General features: G+C 40.0%; 1 long non-coding RNA gene across 3 annotated transcripts in view; it reads left to right on the forward strand.

Annotated features, from left to right (window-relative positions):
* Positions 1–2,024: 2,024 nt before the first annotated feature.
* The window catches only part of LOC127527032 (uncharacterized), a 105,630-nt gene continuing 90,599 nt past the window's right edge, over positions 2,025–17,055 (forward strand). For 2 of the 3 annotated variants that reach the window (XR_007934388.1, XR_007934389.1), the window contains exon 1: positions 2,025–2,185. This is a non-coding gene — a long non-coding RNA (uncharacterized LOC127527032). Of the gene's footprint in view, positions 2,358–17,055 lie in introns of all 3 variants that reach the window. The other variant, XR_007934390.1, reaches the window with a different exon arrangement.

Here is a 17,055-nt window from a genome sequence, read left to right on the forward strand (position 1 = left end):
CACAAAGATGCAGCTGTGTCATCAGCAAGTGACAAAAAGCCCATAATTATCTTGGACTATAATAAAAAAAAGGTGGAGTGGACAACCTGGACAAGCTGACTGCCACCTACACTTGCCAGAGAATGACCAGGAGATGGCCAATGGTTGTGTTTTATAACATTCTAGATGTGTCTGCATACAATGCATTTGTGTTGTGGACCCACATTCACCTAGGGTGGAACTCAACCATCTACTCCTTTAATTCACTAACACAACTAATTCTCACGATCACTGATCTATACGCATACAAAATCACCCTGACATACATTCAACTGGGACAATGTACAAGTAAAATTTAAGGCCAGTACTAAAAGTGCCAGAGAGCTGGCAGAATCTTGGCTATCAAACGAAAACACCATTAACAGACATTTGGACATACAGTAAACCCAGCATATGCAAACTTAATAAGAACATATTCATAATAAATAAAACTTTACGACCAATACTCCTCCGAACCCCCACCTCATTACCCTCCCCCCCATACACTGACCAATTCCCATCTGCCCCCCCTCCCCACACAACCTAATTTTGCTATATATTGCCTTTGATTCTTGAATGTCTAAGCATTATCCTCTAATGACGGCTCCTGGCAGGGGCTGAAAGCTCAGGAATAAAAACTACTTTATGATACGTGAATCGTCTTCTCCCTTTGTGGATCTCCAGCTCCAAATATGCAAACCGTATCACAGACCTTCACTTCTATATAATATATTATATATATATATATATATATATATATATACAGTATATCTATATATCTATATATATATATATATATATATATATATATATATATATATATATATATATATATATATATATATATACAGTATATCTATATATATAAAATTCTTTTCGCGTTTGAAACAGAAATTGCGTATGACCACGCGAAACGGAAATTACGTATGACCACAGAACATATTATAATACAGGAACTAATCACTTCGTTTGTGGACACCATTTTTATATCGTCTTTAAGAATTGTTATTATTTGTGTGAGAGTAATTTTACTGATATTGAAAAGAAGTAAACACAAACACGCCGATCTATCCCATAGTAGTGCAACTCGTGTCGCCCTCTCCCAGCCCTCCTCTCTGGACCCCAATGGTGTATCGTCCGCCGCCAGGCACATTCTGACGGAGAAGTTTTATTTATTCGTCAAGTGACTGTTGCAGAAACTGCCCCATTGTAACTTTTTTTTAATTGGCAGTACTTGATAGTAGAAGAGATGAAGAAAACAGCTTTGCGTCTTTCTAGTTTTTAACTGCGCTGAGCTGTAAACAATGTGAAGACAAGACCGCCTTCAGCGGCGAGGGGTCGTGAGAACAAAGTGGACACTGGGAGGTGCGGAATGTCTGGCTGCTCCGCTGGGTCGAGAGCTTCGCAGTTTCGGGCTCTGTCCTCTCTTCTCGCACTGTTTGTGACACTTCATGTGCCCCGTTGGCTCCCTGGACAGTGGAAATCTTTGTGAATGAGTGTAATCGGCGCCATCGAAGTGTGACTCTATTGGTAAATTGCGGTGCACGCCTACTTACTGTCTCTTAAGGTGAGTTCGGGTCACTAAAACCCTGCAACATCCAAGGTTGCTTTTGTGATGAATTCTTTTAAGAAGATGGAAGGTTTACATCTAAGAAGATGTACCGACCTGTTCATGTGACATATTGGACTTGGGAAATGTTTGGACCTTCTGCCCATTAAGCATGGAAGGGCAGCGTCCACATATCTCAGAATAATTTTTCTCTTAAATCACAGGCACATAGTGCAAGGTTGTCAAGCAGGTAGTTTACCTGAAACCACTGCAGTAGTACTCAATGTATCTTTACTTCTTAAGTGTTAATGTTTTACTGTTTAATAATTTATACGCTTCTTATATGTTCTTCAGATTCTTTTATCAAAATGTTTTACTACTTAATAACTTATTTTATAAATACTACATTTTATTTTTTTCCCTAGCACTCAGTGAGTGAAGCCACTGGGTAATCAGTGTAGTATATAAATTATTAAACAGTAAAACATTAACATTTAAGAAGTAAAGATACATTGAGCAGTACTGGAGTGCTTTCGGGTAAAGTACATTTTAAAGGTGCAATAACACAACAGATAAGTAGCACTAACAGCAGCTTAAATGTATTTGGATCATCTCTCGGTAGCAGATCCCTTGTGAAAGGTGCTACACGACCGCTGTGGTATAAAAATTAAATTTTCTATGTGATCCTGCAAATTTCTGCCTGACAACCTTGCACTACGTGCCTGTGATTTAAGAGAAAAAATATTCTGAGAAATGTGGACGCTGCCTTTCCGTGCTTAACGGGCAGAAGGTCTAAACAATTCCCAAGTCCAAAACTTAACATGAAGAGGTCGGTACATCTTCTTAGATGTAAACCTGTGGTGTAGCGGGTCCACAGCGCATGATAAAAGGACCATTTTTAAATAAATAATCACCGCACTCACGGCTTAGTAACGGGGCGTGGTAGTGTGGCTGAAGCGGTTCTCAGGGCGATTCGCGGTGTGGGCACTTCTCACCTAAGTGCACAGGTGAGAAACTGTCCACATCCGTGATTGTTCCTGGGGCCGCTGATTTGCCACAGCTGCCATGCCCTCTTGATAAATAGAAGTGCGAGTTGGATAGAGGGGAAGGAAAAGAATGGAAAGAAAGAACGGACAGGAGGTTGCGGGAGGAAAAAGCAGGAAGCATTGGGGAGAGAGAGAAAGCCGGTGCGGGACAGCGAACGAGTGAAGGCTCACATGCAGCTTTGCAGGCAGCCTGGGTGTTTGGCCGACACCCGGGGCATAGTAGTTGTGGTCGCTCCCGCAGAGTTTGTTTTTATGAAGGTTGGGAGTCGGATGACTCTCCGCGTAAGGCCGCGGAAGGCAGCGGGAGTCGGGACTTGGGACGTGGTGTCCCCAGCGTGAGAGCCTTGGTCGTTGGGGAATCCCAAGTTGCTGTTCGTAGAGCCTACCGGAGCCAGGGATCGGTAAGGCGACCGAACAGCAGGAGAGTGGACAGATGGCCAGTATAATAATATGTTCTGTGGTCATACATAATTTCCGTTTCGCGTGGTCATACATAATTTCCCTTTCAAACGCAAAAAGAATTTTATATATATTGATATAGTGAACAGTGAAGTCTTCAGCATGACTTAAGCCCAGAATGTTTGCATGTGTAGTCAATACATAGTTACTGTTTATTACCAAATGTTTCATAAGCCTAACAGCTTACTCTAGCTTAAATTCCTTAAATTCTAGAAACTGTGAAGGAATCTGGGAGTTATTTATTTCTTCTAGCAGTCAATTAGTAATCACCTCATTGCTTGTGTAAGACTTGTTTTCTTTTTTTTTTTTTTTCATAAATGTTTGAATCAAAGGTGAGGCAAAGTTTGTCTCCTTCCCTCACCAAAAATAACCTTAATAATCTTTGAAGCAAAAGAAGCTTAACATGCTCTCTGACAGTTATAAAGGGCTCACAATATGAATATTTTAAGGCTTAAAAGAGTGGATAAAATTGTGCTAATCTGGTTCATGTTATGAAATGAAATAGTTAAAGAAACACGTTCAGAAACAAGTAATGGTTTAAGAGTAGTTGGACACAGTCGTTTGGTACAACGATAGCACAAAAGATTTCAAATTGCATAGCGTGTAAACGTAAAGTAGGTAGCTAGTCAATAGAAATGTAATTCAGTGTTCGTTACTATCAATATTATTTTACATATATTAATTTATGAGTAAGAATAAATTTTAGTTCCTTTAAAAAAAGAAAAAAAAAACAAACAAATGTCCAAAAAGCAAGACCTTCGCTGCAACTGTTTTACTTGGATCCTTGTGGGTAGGATTTTAAATTTTGATCCACCCTTCATCACTGTCTTGATTTGTCACAAATATCCATCATCTTTCACTGCAATAACCAGGGTGTTGTCTAAGTTACACTTTTGTCAGAACAATAGAAAATAGCACCTTTATAATTCTCCATGACCTTAACGCTTGCCTTGCACCTGCTAAAATGCGCATCCAACATCCATAGATTCTCAAATGGAAAGGAGGACTTTGACTGGTCCAATATCTCCTTTTGTAGCTGAGTGGTCAATGCTTTCACCGTGTGCACTGTCCACTCATACCAAAGATGGATTTTGAATTTTGTACAGTCAGTCATGGCATTGAACTGAAGTTTGAAGAAATACTTAACTTTACACATGTCTGAGCCAGCAACACCAAAATCCACAAAATACAGAAGACTATTTGGTAAATAAACTGTGCAGTGATATAAAATAAAATATAATCAGAGGGTGATCTGATTTGTTTCTTTTGATTTAAGTGTTTTGTTGGAGCAATATACACAGTATGCAATTTATAATAATTTATTTGAAGAAGTTAATTTATTAGAAGCATATTTTATTAACTTTTAAAAAAAATTCTTTAACATTTTTATTTTTAAAAGAATCTTTAAAACTATCATAAAAAATGAAACTGGTATAATTCTTAATAAATGGTATAATTCTTCCTAAATATACCTTGACATATTTAAAATAAAGTGTGTTCAAAATTCTATACATAATATACAATACACTTTACTTGTCAACAAGTATGCTTAAGTACAGTAAAGCCAATTTCCATTTATATTATTTTTAAGTATACAAAAAATACACCAAACTGTGCTTGTCAACAAGTGTGTTTAGGTTGAAGTAAGCTCAAGTATGCTAAAGAAAAACTCTCATCAGTTATTAAAGTACTAGGATCACCCGCCTTTTAAGATGACTGACTTTTATCCTCAATTGTGAATTTCCCGTTGGGATTAATAAAGTATCTATCTATCTATCTATCTATCTATCTATCTATCTATCTATCTATCTATCTATCTATCTATCTATCTATCTATCTATCTATCTATCTATCTATCTATCTATCTATCTATCTATCTATCTATCTATCTATCTATCAATTTGTGTGCGCTCCATGTGTACATCAGGCATGTAAGTGTAGGGTTTTATATAGTAGGATAGAAAAAATACACCAAAACTGAACTTGTGAACATGTATCCTTAAATTCTACTATGTATAAGTACACTAAAGCAAACTCAAGTTTATAATATACTGTTTTAAAGAACACAAAAAATATACCAAACTGCACTTTCAAACAGGTATACTCAAGTTCCAGTATGCTTAACCTGCTTAGCTTTACTTTTTTTTTCTTTTCAAAAAACAGGTAAAAAAGCATTGCATTTTATTGCTTATTAAATTTCAACTCTATACTGTAAAATGCTCCAAACACTAAAACTACAGAGTCAGAAGTGTAGAAATAATAATAATAATAATAATAATAATAATAATAATAATAATAATGTGAGCAACACACTGCACAAGGACTCACCAGAATCCGTTTCAGTTTCACTGTCTGAAGACAGATACGCCACATCATCACTGCTGATGAGGAGCATTTCTTATGAGATGCCATTATGAGGCCAGGAGAAGACACGTTTACACCATTGCCAGGGAAACGCTTGGGCCTGACGCTTACTTAAGGTGCTCAGCACTAACATTGTTGGCACTTTCATGGCCCGAGTAATCTTCAGGTTTTACACAAGACACATCTTCACCATTGCCTGAGTGAATCTCGGGAATAATGGTTTTAACACTGTTTCACAGCCCAAATGATGCTTGGGTCTAACGCTAAGGAGATTAAGTACATTAAAATGCATTTCCAATTGAAATGTTCTTTTTTAAAGTGTACAAAATTACAATTAACGTGTGTTTGAAAAAAATGCACTTAAAAAAATATATTACATTATTAACACTAGAATCCCTGAAGCATACAAAAAAAAACTCGGTATCCCGGGCCACCTTAAATTCCTTCACACCTCTCCTCATCAGCGTCTTTTGTTTTGTAAATGTTTCGATCAGCAATATACTTTAGTATGCTATTTTCTCACTAGGGATGCTGTCTCCTCACTGTTACTGATCACAGGCTCTCTGCTTACCTTATTCGCTGAACTGTCTATGGACTCCTGTATCATATTATTATCGGACTAAGCCAGCACATCTTCATCAATAAGACTCGCGCTCTTCTCTAAAGTGTCTTTGGACAACATACTTGGGGGCAGATCACGCACAGCACCAGCTTCATACAAAGTGACTTTAAGCTCAGTCCCATTATGCTCCATATTGTCCAGCTCTCTTTCATACTCAGTCTTACTGTTCTCCTTGAGTGGAGCGGAACCGCCCGCCAACACTATAGGTTCATGTTTGCACTGTGCCATCTTATGTCCAGTTCTGCCACAGATAAAGCATTTGAGAGGTTCAGAAGTGACAAATACTGTAGGGGCTATGTTGATATCTTCATTCATGTTTTTTAGAATCATAAATACTTGTCTCCAAAAGAAAACCACATTTTAATTCCTTCATTTTACAACTAAGTGCAATCAAAACTACATCTGACGTAATCTGCCCATAACGTCGTAATTCCTTCTTAGCAAAGCATCGCTCTTTGAAAAAGGTCGAACATTTGAAATGATTACTGTTTTAGCAGGAGCTGATAGCTGCAGTACAGAAACTAATGCACCAATAATAACAACCCATTCTTCAACAAATGTATTAATACAAGATTCACCACTTATAAAAACTACTACTGATTTGTCCATTGTTGTTGGGTATAAGACATTTAGGTAACCGATCACTTTTCCTACTGCCACAACACACACTTCAGCCGAAACCTGAAGGTCTACCAGGAACTTGGCGCCAAGACGGATGGAAAGATTATGAAACGTTTTCAGCAACGAGCCAGGCACCCTGCCTTTGGACACAACTATGGCAGAAACCGCCATAGCCATATCTTAGCAATAAAAAACACCATTAATAAGTACAGTATGAGGAAAAGGTTTAAGAATAAAAGAAAATATATATATATAGAGAGAAACAAATACCAAACTTACAAAGATTCACCATGACCTAACCAGACCCACCCCAGACACCACTAATCAACCAACACTCAGACAGCAAAATAAACTGCTCTAAAAAATTAAAGGAATACTTTGAAAACACATCAGATCTCAATGGGAAGAAAAGTCATGCTGGATATCTCTACTGATATGGACTGATATGGTATTGTGTTAGGAACAAAAGGATGCCACATTGTTTGTTGGAAATGAAAATGATCAACCTACAGAGGGCTGAATTCAAAGACAACCCAAAAATCAAAGTGAAAAAATGATGCGGCAGGCTAGTCCTTTTGGCTGAATTTTCATTGCAGCAACTCCATGTCGTACTCAGTAGTTTGTATGACCCCCACGTGCTTGGTATGCATGCCTGACAACGTCAAGGGGGCATGCTCCTAATGAGACGATGGATGGTGTCCTGGGGGACTTCCTCCCAGATCTGGACCAGGGCATCACTAAGCTCCTGGGCAATCTGAGGTGCAACCTGGTGGCGTCAGATGGACCGAAACATAATGTGACACCCAGAGGTGTTCTGTTGGATTTAGGTCAGGTGAGCATAGCATGGGGGCCAGTCAATTGAATCAATTCTTTCATCCTCCAGGAACTGCCTATATACTCTTGCCACATGACGCCGGGCATTGTCGTGCACCAGGAGGAACCCAGGAACAACTGCATACAGCATAGGGTCTGACAATGGGTCCAAGGATTTCATCCCGACACCTAATGGCAGTCAAGTTGCCATTATCTAGCCCATAGAGGTCTGTGTGTCCCTCCATGGAAATGCCTCCCCAGATATACCATCACTGACCCACCACCAAACCGGTCATGCTGAACGATATTACAGGCAGCACAATGTTCTCCACGGCTTCTCCAGACCCTTTCACATCTGTCACATGTGCTCAGGGTGAACCTGCTCTCATCTGTGAAAAGCACAGAGCGCCAGTAGTGGACCTGTCAGTTCTGGGATTCTATGGCAAATGCCAATCGAGCTCCATAGTGCCAGGCAGTGAGCATAGGGCCTACTAGAAGACGTCAGGCTCTCAGTCCTCCCTCATGAAGTCTGTTTCTGATTGTTTGTTCAGAGACATTCACACCAGTGGACAACCTACTAGATGTCATTTTGCAGGCTCTGCCAGTGCTCATCCTGTTCCTTCAGGCCCAAAGCAGCAAATAAAATTTCAAGTTAAATTCAAATAATAAAAATGAAAAGGTGCGGCTTCAGAAAACTCGATTCAGGTCTATAGTGACACAATGAACATGAGCAATATTGAAATAAAAGCTCTGAATGTTCTGTGAAATAGCCACAGTGTAAGCTGATGCAAATTCAGGAGTTGATTCTTTCTCTCACACCCTTGACATTTTTGCATCATGTTGCTATCTACAGAATAAAAAAATGATAATCTTTAAAACTTCAGTGCACTGTGCTTATACATCATGTTCACCACCCTTGCAGTTCACCCCATGGTCGTCCTCGCTCTGTTTGCTACAATTGCTGCTGAGTTAAAACTTTAACCAAAAGTCCTCATTCTTCTTCATTTCTATGAAGCTGCTTTACAACTGTGGAGTTTTTTTTGGCTATTTTTGCCCTGATGGTTATCTAATGAAGGGTATCCAGAGTGACATATGAGGTTCTTTTTCTTTTTCTGGAGTTCGATTTGAAATTTATAAAATAGACAGTTCGATGGTATTCTCAGTCCACCTAACATGAATGAGACCAGCTGACTTCTCACGTTCTTTATTAAGTGTGGGATAATTAGGAATATACAATACAATACAATTTATTTTTGTTTAGCCCAAAATCACACAAGAAGTGCCGCAATGGGCTTTAAAAGGCCCTGCATCTTGACAGCCCCCCCAGCCTTCACTCTCTAAGAAGACAAGGAATAACTGCCCTTGTAGGGAAAAATATGGAAGAAACCTTGGGAAAGGCACTTCAAAGAGAGACCCCTGTCCAGGTAGGCAGTGGGTGTCAAAAAGAAGGGGGTCAATACAATACAATACACAGAACAAAACACAAGTAATCCTCAATACACTATAACAGTAAAATAAAAATATTACAAGTACAGAGCAGAATTTAACAGTAGATGATATCACATAATATGATCTGAATATGAAGGGTCTTTCACCTCAGCATCCTCAAGTGCCCTCAAGGGACCTCAGCTAGAAGAGGAACAGACAATCCGGCCTGTCAACAACACGAGTAACAATTAGACAAAGGCATTCAGTTGTAAGCTTTTACTTGTAAGTCAGATTTATTTTAATTAAAAGCAATAACAGCAACTACAGTGTTCTCCATAATGTCTGGGGCAAAGACAACATTTTTATTTGATTTCCCCCTCAACTCCACAATTTAAAATTACAAATCAGACAATTCACATGTGATTGAAGGGCACGTTGCATACTTTCATTAAAGGGATTTGCAAACATTTCAGTCACAGCGTGTAGAAATGACAACACTACTATACTCCTACTATTTTAAAATATATTGAGAAGTCAACTTTTACATTTGGGTGGCACAGTGGCGTAGTGGGTAGCGCTGCTGCCTCGCAGTTGGGAGACCTGGGGATCTGGGTTCACTTCCCGGGTTCTCTCTGCGTGGAGTTTGCATGTTCTCCCCGTGTCTGCTCCGGTTTCCTTCCACAGTCCAAAGACATGCAGGTTAGGTGGATTGGCGATTCTAAATTGGCCCTAGTGTGTGTTTGTGTGTGTCCTGCGTTGGGTTGGCACCCTGCCCGGGATTGGTTCCTGCCTTGTTGGCTGGGATTGGCTCCAGCAGACCCCCGTGACCCTGTGTTCGGATTCAGCGGGTTGGAAAATGGATGGATGAACTTTTACATTTTGAAAAATATATTGCAATATGCAAAAATGACTGTAATTTACATATTTTACATTACATTTATGTGTATTTCAAAATAGTGTAAAATCTATCTATGAAGTATACTGTAACATATTTTAAAACTATCTGTCACCCACGGCTTCACCTGCATAGTAGTGAAACAGGACAAACTTTAAAAATCAAAAAAAAAAAAATGTAAAAAATGTAATAATTTGTATTGAGAACAATGTATATTGACAGCTTTGGTACCTGAGGGCCTCGTGATATTCAATATTTTTAGTTTTGCTATCAGGGGCGAGAATGTAGCTGTGATCTTTTTGCCAAAAATGTATAAAGTTGGCACGTTATCTCTAGCAAAGAGGAAGGTAGGTACACTCCAATGTCAAACATTACCACTGTATCTGATTGTGTTCAGCTCTGATGGGAGAGTGTCCCCCGTGTGCAGAGAAGAGCATGTGGTCGTGATATCTCTGCCAGTGAGCAGGTACCCTCTAAAACACACGTAGCTGTGATCTCTCTCTCAAAAACGTGAAACGTTACTCTTAACAGTCTCTAGATGATAATGTCTGCTGAACAAACAGGTATCGTCAGCTAAGCAGAGGCAAGGTGCGCTCCAACACGTGGTGAGAGGTAAAGCAATTTGAATGTTTATGGACTCCTAGTCCAACTAAATGAGCTGTTATTTCCCTGTTTCTGTGTTTAGGAGTCAATGGAGAAATAACACAACTAAGACTGTTAAATTCTTATTAAAATGTACTAAGCACTCATAAAGGGATAGTTTTTTTTTCTTTCACTTTTTAACAGTTTTCAGTCTGATTTTCATTCTACTTTTCCAGGTGTTCTGATTGTTTAATTTATTATCTACTAATTAGTGAGTCTGATGCTGAAGTTATTGCAGCCTTTCCTCATTCAGTGTTGTTTACCTGGCTGTCAGCCCTGTTTGTATATAAATATCATTATTAGGATACAATGAAGGGTGCAAACTGCACAAAAAATAACCAAACAAGAGGTAAGCATTTAAAGCAAAAGTAGAAATACTTCTAAATGCTTTATAAATATAAAACACATACTGCTGTGTTTTTCTAAAGGCAGAATAAGAGAAGGCAAAAAAGACCATCTAAATAAATAAAAATCAATTTTTATCACTAATTGTGAATTTGGCTGCAATAAAAACCTTCATCCACCATGGCTCCTCAGGACCGAGTTTGAGAGCCACTGCTCTAGTGTCCTTCCTGTTTGAACATCCATTAACCTGCATGGGAGTTGCAGTTTTGGTAGGCAGCCTTTTTATTGTCATCGGGTGACACGAGGGGGAGATGCTGCAGGCAGATCACGATGAGGTTCCACCTGACCTGAAAGGGGCTTCCTCGATGTAATGTGATAGACCTGAAAGTTCTCCCAAGTCTACAATAAAACTACCTGGTGGACATCGTCTTGGTGAGGTGGAGTCAGCTGGAAGAGGAATAAGCTCACCTGGGACGAGTGGAGAAAAAGGAAAGAACAGAGTTGTGCTTGTAGTGTGGTTATTATTACCAAGAAGCCTTTTGTTAAGGTAATTTTTATAATAAACCTTTCATTTGAATCTGGGACTTGTGTCACTGTGTGTGCTACAACACCCCCTACTGGTCACACAAGCAGGACATGATGCACCACAAGGAGTGCTCACAGATGTTTATTCCACTCAGGTCATGATATTTGGCTTCCACTCCAGTCAGTCACTGCTTTCCCAATCTTTGTTTTTTTCAGTATGTCTGAGACCTGCACTTTTGAAAAATGTAACATCCTGAGCTCATACTAACTGATTTATTTATACTTATTGACTTATTGTATTTTACTATTTCTTAGGTTCTTTGTCTTGATCATTTTAGAACTAAACGTCGTCTCTGCACTTTAAAGTGCATCATTTATTCTCCTTTGTAAAACTCCTGTAATAAAGATGTTGCTTAATAAAGCTACATTAAATAGTCCAAGGGCGGCATGGTGGCACAGTGGTAGCGCTGCTGCCTGGCAGTTAGGAGACCTGGGTTTGCTTCTTGGGTCCTCCCTGCGTGGAGTTTTCCTGTTCTCCCTGTGTCTGCATGTGTTTCCTCCGGATGCTCCGGTTTCCTCCCACAGTCCAAAGACATGCAGGTTAGGTACATTGACGATTCTAAATTGTCCCTAGTATGTGCTTGATGTGTGTGTGTGTTTGTGTGTGCGCCCTGTGGTGAGCTGGCACCCTGCTCGGGATTTGTTCCTTCCTTGCACCCTGTGCTGGCTGGGATTGGCTCCAGCAGACCCCCTTGACCCTGTAGTTAGGATAGAGCGGGTTAGGTAATGACTGACTGACTGACTAACTAAATAGTCCAAATAGTCAGATTTTGTGAATTACTGATAAAGAGCCAAATGCTTTATTATGTGCCCATCTTACACATCAATGCAAATTAGTGAGATCACTTTTTTATTTCCTCATTGATGAATTTGCATTGTCTAAATATATAAAAGTGCATAATACGCCCAAGCGTTTAGAGATCCTGTGACCTCATCCTCTGAGACAATCATCACCATGTTCGCTGTGAAAGCAGTTTGCCTCCTCGCCACCGTCGCTATGCTTGTTGCAGTTGTGGCTGCGGTGAGTATTATTCTACTATTAAATAATCTACTAGACAACTCCTTCTATATTTCTAGTCAGTTTAGCTCATTCACTCTAAACTTGAAATGAGTATTGCAGAGTCTTCTCAGACATAGCAGTTAACTGAAGGAAATGCTTTTAAATTCTTGCTGATTTTCAATTTTACATACTGTATAAACAACTATGGAGTTAGCAGGAGAGCAGTGCTTGTGTACATTTAACATCTGCAGATGTTTTTTAATTGATTTTAATCAGAAACAGATGACATTCCATCAAACTTAACAAATCAAAGCAAAATTCAACCCCCACCAAAGAGAAAGAGAGAAGACCAGCAACTGAAGCTACGCTATAAAAGGAGGAAGAAAGGGAGGGTATCGTTTTTCCTGAGATGGAAGCCTATTCTAAAATGTTATTGATTAGATCCTGGCATATTTTTAAAAAGTTTTGAACAGATCCTTTAAGTGAGAATTTTTCCAATTTCAAGTAGTATAGAACATCAGTCACCCACTGACTTAAGAGTGGTGGGGTGGGATTCTTCCAGTTGAGCAAGATAAGACTACGTGCTAATAGTGTAGTGAAGGCAATAACCGCTTGTTTGTCCTTCTCCACTGTAAGCCCACCTGTGAGCCCACCACACACAGCTGTTAATGGGTTAGGAGGGATTGTGACACCAAGGCTGTCTGATAGGCATCCAAAGATTTTTGCCCAAAATTTTGTTAATTTGGTGCACACCTAAAACATGTGGCCCAGAGCAAGAAGCAAGATGGATCAATATGGTATCGTTCACAGGCTGAATCTTGCCCTGGGAACATTTTGGACAATTTGAAATGAGATAAATGCATTTCATAAAAGATTTTAAGTTGAACGATTGAATGCATTGCACATATGGAGCTCAATTGTATATTTGAGAGGGTGGAAAAAGGTGGGTATCAAAAACCATGTTGGGTACCACATTCTACTCTGAAATAATGTTGTTAATATGAACTGAGGCTTCTGGACTGGTATAAAGTAGTTTGATCCAAGCACATATGTTTGGGCCGAACCCAAATTTGTGCAAAGTGGTGAAAAGATAGTCCCTTTCGACCATATCAAATGCTTTTACTGCATATAAAGATAATAAGATCTCTGGGGTGTTAGCTTTAATGGGTGAATGCTCAAAAAAATTAAAGGAACACTTTTTAATCAAAGTATAGCATCAAGTCAATGAAACTTCTGGGCTATTGATCTGGTCAGTTAAGTAGTCAGAGGGGGTTGTTAATCAGTTTCAGCTGCTTTGGTGTTAATGAAATTAACAATAGGTGCACTAGAGGGGCAAAAATGAGACGACCCCCAAAACAGGAATGATTTAACAGGTGGAGGTCACTGACATTTTTCCCTCCTCATCTTTCCTGACTGTTTCTTCACTCATTTTGCATTTTACTGGTCAGTGTCACTACTGGTAGTATGAGATGATACCTGGACCATAGAGAGGTTGCACAGGTAGTCCAACTCTCCAGGATGGCACAACAATACGTGCCATTTCCAGAAGGTTTGCTGTGTCTCCCAGCGCAGTCTCAAGGTTATGGAGGAGATTCCAGGAGACAGACAGGCAGTTACTCTAGGAGAGCTGGACAGGGTCATAGAAAGTTCTTAACCAATCAATAGGACCAGTATCTGCTCCTTTGGGCAAGGAGGAATGGGATGAGCACTGCCAGAGCCCTACAAAATGACATCCAGCAGGTCACTGGTGTTAAAACAATCAGAAACAGACTTCATGAGATTACCCTGAGGGCCTGACGTCCTCTTGTGAGCCCTGTGCTCACTGTCTGGCACCGTGGAGTTCAATTGGCATTTGCCATAGAATACCAGAATTAATAGGTCCACCAGTGGTACCCTGTGCTTTTCACAAATGAGAGCAGTTTCACCTTGACCACATGTGACACATGTGAAAGGGTCTGGAGAAGCCGTGGAGAATATTATGCTGCCTATAACATCGTTCAGCATGACCGAGTCTGTTGGTGGTTCAGAGATGGTCTGGGGAGGCATATCCATGGAGGGACGCACATACTTGTACAAGCTAGACAATGGCACCTTGACTGCCATTAGGTATCGGGATGAAATCCTTGGACCCATTGTCAGACCTTATTCTGATGCAGTGGGTCCTTAGTTCATCCTGGTGCACGACAATGCCCGGCCTCATGTGGCGATAGTATGCAGGCAGTTCCTGGAGGATGAAGGAATTTATACCATTGACTGGCCCCCACGCTCACCTGACCTCAATCCAATAGAGCACCTCTGGGACATTATGTTTCGGTCCATCCGGTGCCACAGACTGTCCAGGCGCTCAGTGATGCCCTGGTCCAGATCTGGGAAGAGATCCCGCAGGACACCATCTGTCATCTCATTAGGAGCATTACCCCCTCCCCCCCCCGACGTTGTCAGGTATGCATACAAGCAAGTGGGGGGCATTCAAACTACTGAGTATGATTTGGAGTTGCAATGAAATTTCAGCAAAATGGACAAGCCTGTCGCATCATCTTTTCACGTTGATTTTTGGGGTGTCTTTGAAATCAGCTCTCTGTAGGTTGATAATTTTCATTTCCATCAAACGATGTGGCATTCTTTCATTCCTAACACATTACCATATCAGTCCATAGCAGTAGAGATAGCCATCAGGATTTTTATTTTCCCATTGAGATCTGATGTGTTTTCAGAGTGTTCCTTTAACTTTTTCAACAATAAAATCCCTAAAGCCTATGAAAACAGTTGTAATGCCGGGTTGTAAATTCCTTTGCACCTCTTCCTCTGCGTCTTTGTTTCGTAAAAGTGTCAATCAACACAAGAAGTAAGCAGCATGCTATCCCATCCTCCTCCACTGACGCAGCTGAAGATCTCCCAGCTCAAGTCTGTTTATTTTGGACTAAGGTGCCTTGAGTTGTATCTATATTACTAAATGACAGTTGTATATATGCACGGACGCAGGATGACGGACGCAGGACGACAGATGCATCAAAGCGCACGCGCACTGCGACTCAGCGCCCCAGAGGCTTCCCAGACTCAGTAGGTAGCGCCCAAACAACACAACACAACCTGTAAACTAAACTTGACGTAAAGCGTGTACGCCAACAGTATGCCATGGTGACATATTTAAACATTGACATAGAATAACTACACGCCTCATGACTACCAGAATCGTACGTCAACGTCGCCGCCATATTTTGAGTGGCACTGCTGAGGAGTGAAGTAATGAATAATGTGCTGCTTGGGATTGTACAAACCGCTGTACGCTCCAAACCAGATCTCGGGGGATTACATTTCATAGGTATGGCTGAACAATTGTTTTGGTTATATTTGGCTTTTAGAAAATCCCGTTTTATAATCTTTACTTTAGCTAAGCCAGGCTAAGATAGCAAAGCTATGCATTTATGTGCTCAAGTGAGCCTCCAAACAACGTTTTGACTAAACGTATTTAGTCACTATGTAGATTATTGTTAGCTGTTAACATGTCTCAAACTTGATGATGTTTTTTCTCAAGGAGCACATTGAGGAAACACAGTTTGAAATTGACAACCATCATTTTATGCTCGTGTCTTTAGTTGTGTCTGTCTTCCACAAACTAAGGCTGCACCATATTGCCAGACTGAATACTCTCAAATTACAAGATCTGAGTGAGCGAGAGGAGTGTGAAGGCAGTCCCCGAAATGTTACTTATATGGGAGGAATGGTTAATAATAATAATAATTATAATTATTTAATAATTGCCATTATTAGTGTATTAATGGATATTAATAATTGCATTTAAATGATTCGCCAAAATCTGTTGTATGTAAACGATACTGTTTTATTGTTTTTTCATCAGAAAACCCGGTTTCCACGTCTAACTGTATTAGTTTAAATGGCACTTTTGCCACTCGCAGTAAGGCTCACGTATCGTGTCTACTGGGAAACACAGTGAATGCAGCGTCTATCTATATATGTGTATGTATTTAAACTTGAGGTAGTGGTGACTACTGACAGTGCCAGCAGTCAGCTACTCCACAGTGCCTGTGGTCAGCGGTTCAATTATGATTCCTAACAGCAAACGACATCTAGCTAACAACACACCCATAGAAAAACAAAAATGAGACTGCATGGATAAAAACAATGAACGAAGGCGCCTACAATGCGCTTCTGAAACATCAGAACCAAACGAGTCATGGTTCCAAAAAGAAACAGCTTTACTACAAATATATTTCTTTCATTAAATGAAAACTTTCCCAGGACGCTCCCACCCTCCATGATCTTACATTCCTACAAAGATTGGAGGGAACAGAAAGTAATTGCCATTCTTGGATTTGCGATTCTTTAGAGAATCGGGGTTTACTGGTAGGGTATATAATATATAGTTATTTCAAATACATACCTTTCATGTGTGTTTGGTTTCTACAATGATCTACGTAAATGTTGGATGACTGGAAATTAGAGGCAAGAAATGTTGAACACATAACTAAAACAGAAACTTTTTCCATGTTATAGTAATAATGACGTGAAGTGTATAATGTATGAAGATTTTAGTGCAAATATCAAATAAAGACTTTCACAATTGGTATGACAAAACACTACGGTGGGCTGGCGCCCTGCCCAGGATTTGTTCCCTGCCTTGCGCCCTGTGTTGACTGGGATTTGCTC

Source organism: Erpetoichthys calabaricus, chromosome 3, assembly GCF_900747795.2.
Source record: "Erpetoichthys calabaricus chromosome 3, fErpCal1.3, whole genome shotgun sequence".
In the NCBI taxonomy this organism is placed as follows: Eukaryota; Metazoa; Chordata; class Cladistia; order Polypteriformes; family Polypteridae; genus Erpetoichthys; species Erpetoichthys calabaricus.